At 41.7% G+C, this 8,782-nt stretch overlaps 1 pseudogene; it reads right to left on the bottom strand.

Annotated features, from left to right (window-relative positions):
* Window positions 1-2,428: 2,428 nt before the first annotated feature.
* LOC139477275 (multiple epidermal growth factor-like domains protein 10) lies at window positions 2,429-8,203 on the bottom strand (annotated as a pseudogene).
* Between the last annotated feature and the right edge of the window lie 579 nt (window positions 8,204-8,782).

Raw genomic sequence — 8,782 nt, forward strand, 5'->3', positions numbered from 1 at the left:
AGAAAGTTTCCAACATTTTATTGCATACAAAACTACACGATGTTTATGGATTACTGGAACTGTGGTGACAGTGGCGCTGGAAATAGAAAAACATATTTGTTCGCTAGCCGGGTGCTGTACGTGCCATGCCTGCATCTGCAAGTGCGAGGTGAATATTAGAATGTATAAGTAATTATGGAAGATGCAAATCAAATTCTGAAGATGGCAATTTAAGAGTCTCAAGTCAAGAAAATAAACAGAATGTAATCAAAACATTTTTACAGAAAAACGTTTCTGAATCAAAACACATGTGAAGAGCTCTGACCTAACTTTCAGGCAAACAATAAACTTGTGACAGTCTATGAATTAGCACGAACTTATTTTCGGGGACACATCGAACTAAGCAGATATGCCCTGTATGTCAAAGTACACATGAACAATACAAGCAGGCCTACTGGCCTCGCCACGTCACACAGACGTAAATACACACACAACATTCCGAACAACAGGAGCAATATCTCCAAAACACCGGGATTCAGTCAAACAACAGCTCTGAATATAACTACCGCATGCACAGGAAATGGGCGTTTCTGAAATAGAAACCAACGAACAAACCAACGCCACTTATCATTAAATACCACAAACCAACGCCAGCTCCAACACACGCACGCACGCACGCACGCACGCACACACACACACACACACACACACACACACACACAAAAAAAAAAAAAAAGCTATCGAGTATTCCTAAACAAACTTTATCCGATACCACAGATCAGAAAATTAATGAACGTATATAATATGACCATGATGATGACGTTTTATATATACTCAACAACAAAAGTTCCTGACATCAATATTTTGGTGTATTTTTCAAACAAGTGAATTTTGTTTTTCAATATTGTAGTACATGTATGGAATCAAGTCGCAAAAACGCAACGGCTGCAGAAAAGCATGCATTTGACTTTTATGCAAGCCCCATGCATTTTCAACGTTGGCAACAGACGAATGCAGACAGAGGCCATCCTTGGAGTGGCAGTTCACGCCTAACCAATGATCGACAAGACAACTGGATTCGAACAACACAAATACGAAATCGATTCCAGCTAGCAACAGTGACTGCAAGAAGCATCCCTGGCCTTCGACGAATATCTTCACAAACCGTACGTCGCCGCCTCAGATGTGCAGGGATTGTCGCTAGAAGACCCGCCAGACGTCCCATTTTGACAGGCAACCACCGTCTATAGTGGTGCAGACAGCGTCTACCCTGGACGACCATGCAGTGGGGACAAATTCTATTCACTGACGAGTCTCGTTTTCACCTCAGCCACAGCGATGGACGGATTCGAGTGTACCGACGTCGAGGTGAACATTACGTCAATCATTGTGCCATGGAAGAAGATCGTTTTGGGGGCGGTAGCGTTATGGTATGGGGTGGGATTACAGCAAGAGAGAGGACCCGTTTGATAGTGGTAGAGGGAAATCTCAATGGACAGCGCTACCGCGACGAGATCATCGGCCCTGTTGTACTACCGTTTTTGCGTCGTCATGGCCTAGGCATTACCTTTCAACATGACAACGCCCGGCCTCATATTGCTCGACTTGTTCAGGATTCTCTTCAACAAAACAACGTGAATGTCATCCCCTGACCGGCTCGCTCCCCTGATCTCTCACCAATCGAGCACATGTGGGATGAGATGGACCGGCGCCTTCGACGTCAACCACGTGTTCCACAGACACTCCAGGAACTTCGAAACATGCTCCAGCAGATATGGACAGATATCCCACAGGACTTTGTGCGACGCCTGGTCCATTCCATGAGACGAAGATGTGTTGCTTGCATCACAACCAGAGGTGGACACACACGCTATTGATTTGTAAATTGACATTTTGGCATGTTCATGTTTTTCTTTTATGAAATCACGCATTTTCTGAAGTCATTATGGCAAATTAAACCATTTGAACACTTACAGGAGTCCTTTATCTGTTGCAAACCGAAATTGTTTCAGATTTGGTAAAAAACATAACTTTGCATAAAATCTTATTCAATGTCACAGGAACTTTTGTTGTTCAGTATATAATAAGTCCAGGTGGTTTTACAGTTACCACTGAAAACTTAACTTAAAATCCGAGGGAAGTTAGCATTTAATATACATAAGCAATGAAATACCATGAGCCTTTCCATCAATCTCGAACCTTGCCGGACCTGGTCACCATATGAGGCAACCTCACAGGGAATCATGTCCTCTAAAATACCCTGAAACCAGTTGTTGTCCCAAGCATTATGACAACTTTTCACTCACTGTATGGATAATAACGCCCGACCCCAATGTCCCTAACTTTTGCTGTGACGACTTTCCCTTAACGCCCCACAATCAGAGATCAGAAAAAAATTACGCGTCTTATTGATGAGAAGCAGCAATTGGCAGATTTGCACAGTTCACATTCAGGTTAGATCATTAACAAGGGTTTCTGATATGTCCTCAACTGGTGAAAGGTAGCTCTCGGTGGCAATTGGGTCACTGGCATCATCCTCCCTTTCGAGATGAGAGTATGATTCGGTATCCTCACCAGAACTAAGAGACAAAGTTGGAGAGTGAGATGGAGTGCTGAGTGCAAAGTCATTCTGAAATACTTCTGCCAGCACTGGCATGTCCATATCCGCGTCTTGGTCTGGTTCCTCTTCGTTGATGACTTGGGGCTCACAATGCATGTTCACGTCTTCATCCTTTATCTCCCAATACCTGTGTAACGTACTGTATCCCGCACTGTACGCAACAACCTGTCCTGTAGCATGTTCTTGGGCGACTCTACAATGGTGAAATATATGTACTGTATATACTGTACAAATCATGATGACAACGGACATATAGTACAGAGGTACTAGCAAGAAAGGTGATTTCTGAATAACCGTGTTATTGATTATAGCAACCTTAAACACAAACAGTCATCTAATAAGGAACGGCTTGTACTATCGATATTACCAATTATTTTCTGACCAAGCTAAACATAAGGCAAACACGAATGCAAAAGTGTAATTTTATCATGTCGAGTACAGCAATAGTCATCCCTGACATCAAAGTCTAATCACTGTTAACAATAGGGCAGTGGAAATGAAAGTTGATGTGACTTCCCGAAACCAACAACATTGAAAAAAAAAATGTAGCTTGTTGTGGTGTAATTCCCTTTCTGCTACAAAAATATCTTGCGTCTATGAAATAGAACGAGGAAGTCATTTAGGCTCCAATGATATCTCTTACCGTCAAATGGTTTAGGAATGATCTTCCCGGTACAGTACAATTTTAACGTCCTATTTCTCCAGTTAGTTCAATAAGAAAGCTGGAACTATTTCTGGTTGATTAATATCACTTCCGGTATAAAAGAAACCAGCCCAAATATGCACGGATCAGTTTAATGACATCACATTTAGGAATCACGTGTCTTTGAGGTGCCACTTTAAAAAAGCAAAACCCATTCCTATAGCTGTCTGACTGTGACAGTTATAGGTGTACTTCTGCTGTAATGACGTCAACTTGAGTTTATTACCTGCTTGATATTTATGAATGAAAACATGGGTGCTTGGTCTTGGAAACAGGACTTCGGTTTGTAGTTTGGTTTTGTATACAAAGAAGGAAAACTACCTCACTAACGACCATCCCACTGACCTTGACCTTCACTGACACTACCACTTTAATGTCCACCCATGGATGATATGTACCAAATTTGGTTTTGAGAATAATATGGATGGACGTGTGTGCCACTTCAAAGATGTATAAAACGTCCAGCAATACAACAACGGACATCACATTAGGCAACGTTAAGAGGTAACTTTAGGTCATGGCCTGGAAAGGCGATTTCGAAGTTAAGGGTTTAATATAGACCAATTGAACGTGCAATATGTCATCCTCATCGCGGGATCTAAATAGGTAAAAAGAGAGCTCGCTATTTTCACTAAAATGTCACTTTCGTCGGATATTTGAAAGCCTTGTAGTGCATGTGGTCGCTATATTACTTGAATGTGACAAGTGATGACAATCTTCATATTTGACGTTTTTGAACTTGTTTAATCTTCAGAGTTATCAGAATAGGTTTTAAAGATTCGTTAAATGTAATTTTGTTGTGTTGAAAAATGATATCACTCGTTGGGATCTCACCTTTTACGCCTTAGGAACATGATGCCCACTGGCATGATGATGAAAAGACAAAAAAGCACAGATACGGTGCATAATGCTATTTTGGTCCCGTGGTCACCACTTCCAACATAGTCACCTGTCAACGAAATGAAAATAACAGATTTTAAAGTATGAAGACACCTATGTCCTCAACTAACGTGGAACACAGGCAGATTGTCGCATGTTCAAAATTAAACTAATACCTTCTTATTTAAGATGTGTTTGAAAGTAGGAGAATTTTTTACAATTGGTGATTTTGTTTCAATTTATCTTCCCTTCACTTACCTGCCTTAAACTGACAACGCACGTGGCATGCGACATGCAAGTGGTACGTGTTACTATCGCATCTATAGACGATTAAAAAGTCCAGCATTCACGTTTATCGGTTACATTCAAGCTGTGTTATGGCTGTATATCTTTTTACGTAACCAATACTATATCTATGGCCATGTCCTGTTATACGAGGGCCGGCCATAACAAAGTAAACTAGTCCATTAAGTACATTGTATAGTTCATTCCAAGTCCATTGCGGTCTGGTGAGGCCGTTTGTATATATCAGTGACAGTTGAACGTGACAGGGGTCCAAATGGACACAGAAATGGAAAAGAACGAGTACCGAGCAGCTATCAAGTTTTTAATTTTAGAAATTCATGACCGCACGTTACAATATGTTTAGGGCTGGGAGAACAAGCCTTGACGATGACATCAGGTCTGGACGTCCCCTCCATCAATGAAGATTTAATCAAGGAGATAGGAAAACTTTAACCGTCACAAAGACGTATTACCATTGCTAAACTTGAGGAAGACACAGGTCTAAGCCATGGATCCATTGCAATTACTGTTCATAAACATTTACAGATGAACAGGATATCTGCTCGTTGGGTGCCAAAGTTTCTAAATTCTGATTTAAAGGGAAAAAAGAACTGTCATTGCCAGTGAAAAGAGATTAGTAACGGATGATGAAACATGTGTCTAGCAACATGATCTCGGGTCAAACCGTCAAACCATGGAATGGCACCGTTCAACTTCTCCAGCGGCCCATGAAGATCCGGGGTAGAATAGGTCTTCAACCCATACTTGCCGTAAAAGGCGACTATGCTTGTCGTAAAAGGCGACTAACGGGATCGGGTGGTCAGGCTCGATGACTTGGTTGATGCATGTCATCGATCCCTATTGCGTGGATCTATGCTCATGATATTAATCACTGGATTGTCTGGACTCGATTATTTACAGACCGCCGTCATATAGCTGGAATATTGCTGAGTGCGGCGTTAAACAAGAAACAATTATTTTTAAAACAAACAAACAAACCTTCTCCAGCCCCAAAGAAATTCAAGTCTTCAAGATCAGTGAAGAAAGGTATGGCCTCTTGATTCTGGCATGCAAATGATGTGATCCTTGATGATTATTTCGAAAGTCAAAAGACGATTACCAGTGCCTACTATGCTGATTTGCTTCATCGCCTGAGAGGTTTTATCAAAGAAAAGCTGTGAGGAATGCTGGCTGCTGGATATCTACTATTTCATGACAATGCCTCTTCTCACACATCTCGCCTTGCAAAGGCTGCTGTGCGGCAATGTGGTTTCGAAGAGCTTCCACGCCCTTCATAATCGCCGGACCTGGCACCAAGTGATTTCCACCTGTTTCAAAAACTGAAAGAACACCTTCGTGGAAAGTGCTTTGAAAACAGCGATGACCTGAAAGCTGCCGTGAATGGGTTTTTCAGGGTGACTTCAGAAAATTTCTTCCTGACTTGAAGTGAAAAGCTTCACTTTCGAAATGAGAAGTGTATTGAAAAGCAGTGAGTTTATGTTGAAAATTACAATTAAAAACACTTTCACAATTGCTGGTTTTCTCTGTTAGGCTTAGAACTTTTTGACCTGCCCTCGTATATGGTCTGTGATTCAGTGATGCGACAGGGTTGATCACAACTGCTTATATTGTAATAGTAAACCACTTGGTCATCTGAAGCAAGGCGGTGGGATCAGCTGACCCTTCAAATCAGGCCGGTTTGCTGAAGTTTCACAATCGTTAGAGAGAAGTTGAAGAACGTATTTTTTTAAACACAATGTTTGGGGGTATTTGCTTACTTTTTCACCAGGAGAATGAATGCTAGGATGCAGGGAGCACATACTAGTATATATACAGGTACAAAACAACAAAAGTAATAAGAAAACAAAAGTGGAAACATTAACAAGCGGAGCCAACAGGGCAGATATGTTCATAAGCTGAACAATGTTGCTATGCAAATTGTGCTAGTGTCAGTATTCAGTTTATACAGGTAAACATGGAAGCACACGGTTCGACAGTCGCTTTTGATAATTTAAGCAGAGATATAGCGGCCTTCTGGACAAAAAGATCACCATCATCGAGTGAGTGAATGAGTGAGTATGGTTTTACGCCGCTTTTAGCAATATTCCAGCATTATCATGGCGGGGGACACCAGAAATGGGCTTCACACATTGTACCCATTTCGGGAATCGAACCCGGGTATTCGGCGTGACGAGCGAACACTTTAACCATTAGGCTAATCGACCGCCCATCACCATCATCGAAGTACAATCAGCAAAGGAACAGTTCCTGAAGGTAGAATTACATCCACGTACCTTTGATGCACCGTCCTGACATTTGATCACACTGCCCATCAAGACAAACATCACACGTGTCATTACAATGTTCGCCATACAATCCTCTGCCGCATCCTTGTGCACAAGACCCGTTGTTTGCCAGACACGTGCTGTTCCAACAAACTACTGGGCATGGTGTGCATCCTCTTCCAAAATATCCAGGAATACAGCCATCCATACAATCACCCGAATACGTACAAATTCTATTAAAACATTTGGTGTTACACTGGCTGGAACAACTCAGCCCGTACCATCCATCTGTACAGCCCTCGGTACACACACCTGTAGCATTACATGTCCAATTCCTACAGTGCGAGCTGCACCGGGAGGAACATTGTGGGCCATACCATCCATCTGTACATCCATGGACGCAGTCACCACTCTGCTGGTGACATGCAGTTATTAAATCCTGAGTGTCACCTTCACCATTGTCAATATGATGAGTTTGACAGTTTTCACTGCACCTCATGTTACAGGAACTACCATGAAATCCAAGTACACAACCACTTGGACATCCCGGTCTACACGGTTCCTGGCAATGTTCACATGAGTGTTCACAGTTGTTTCCAAAATAATTGTGTTGACATTCTGCGCACACCCCAGTCGTCACGTTACAGTTCTTACATCTACTTGAACACGTCTTACAATCAGTTCCGTAGTAGGAGTCTACACATCCAGACACACAGGAGGAGCCCAGCTGACAATATCCTCCATCACACCCACCTGGACATGCTGTACAGCCACCTCCTGGACTGCCACATGGTATGTTGCAACGCTCCCCTCGATATCCCGTGACACAACCTTCAGTACAAACCCCAATCCCGTTGGTTGAAAGTTTGCATGTTTTATTTTTACAGTTTCCACTGCAGCGAGTTTTGCATTTCAGGCCAAAGTAACCAGCATCACAGTCTGTGAGGCAGAGACTGGTTGTTTTCTTACAGTCTGAACAATGCTGCTTGTTACTGCAAGGGACAGCTGGAAATAAAGTTGATTATTAACAAAACCTTGAAATACACAAAAATGATGACACATTACAGAAAAGGGTTCTTAAATAACTTTCAAACAAATTGATATCCAATGTAATGACCTAATTTAACTAGAACCAAATGTTCCAGTGTATGTTCAGCTGAACACTTTATCCTTTTGCGAGCACCTAATATCACCACTGTTGTCATAGTGCTTCAAAAACACATGTTTACGATATAGGAAGTGATTTGTTATGACTATGAAAGGGGATGTGTCACACATATAGAAGTGTGTACATATATAGAGGCTTACTTCAATATGTCAGTAATTATTGCTTAAACACATGACAAGTCAAACTGATTATATTTTGAAACATACATAATACAGTGTATGCATGTGTTTACCTTCAGAAGAAATAGCCATTGCCACAATGTACACAGTCATCAGGAATGCCATTCTGTATCTGAAACGAACACAACATTATTCAGCAAAAAGTTAGATGGATACACACGAAGTTTCATATTGGAGCCCATATGACCTGTTGAGCTGTCCATTTTCAAATAATCAGTCGATTTTCCATTTCCATATTTCAAGGAAGAAAGACTTAGAGTGCTGTTAATTTGAATATCTCTCTCTCTCTCTCTCTCTCTCTCTCTCTCTCTCTCTCTCTCTCTCTCTCTCTCTCTTATATACTCTTAAAACAGTTTGGGATTCATGAAATATTGATGCAAGCACGTTAATCAGATATTTGTACTTTTCAAACTCCTTTAAATAGCTTGTTTGCATATAAAGCGTATTTTGTATAGTGTCATATTGCCAAGTGTGTAGGGTGCAAACTGTCATCATTGTCTCACCTCCAGTAGCACAACAGTGAGCGAGTGAGTTTGGTTTCACGCCGCTCTTAGCAGAATTCCAGCAATATCAAGACAGGGGACACCAGAAATGGACTTCACACATTGTACCCATGTCGGAAATCGAACCCGGCGTGACGAGCGAACGCTTTAACCACTAGGCTACCCGACCGCCCCAGTAGCA

The sequence above is a fragment of the Haliotis cracherodii genome, unplaced genomic scaffold (assembly GCF_022045235.1).
Source record: "Haliotis cracherodii isolate W230 unplaced genomic scaffold, xgHalCrac1.p SCAF_32, whole genome shotgun sequence".
NCBI lineage: Eukaryota > Metazoa > Mollusca > Gastropoda > Lepetellida > Haliotidae > Haliotis > Haliotis cracherodii.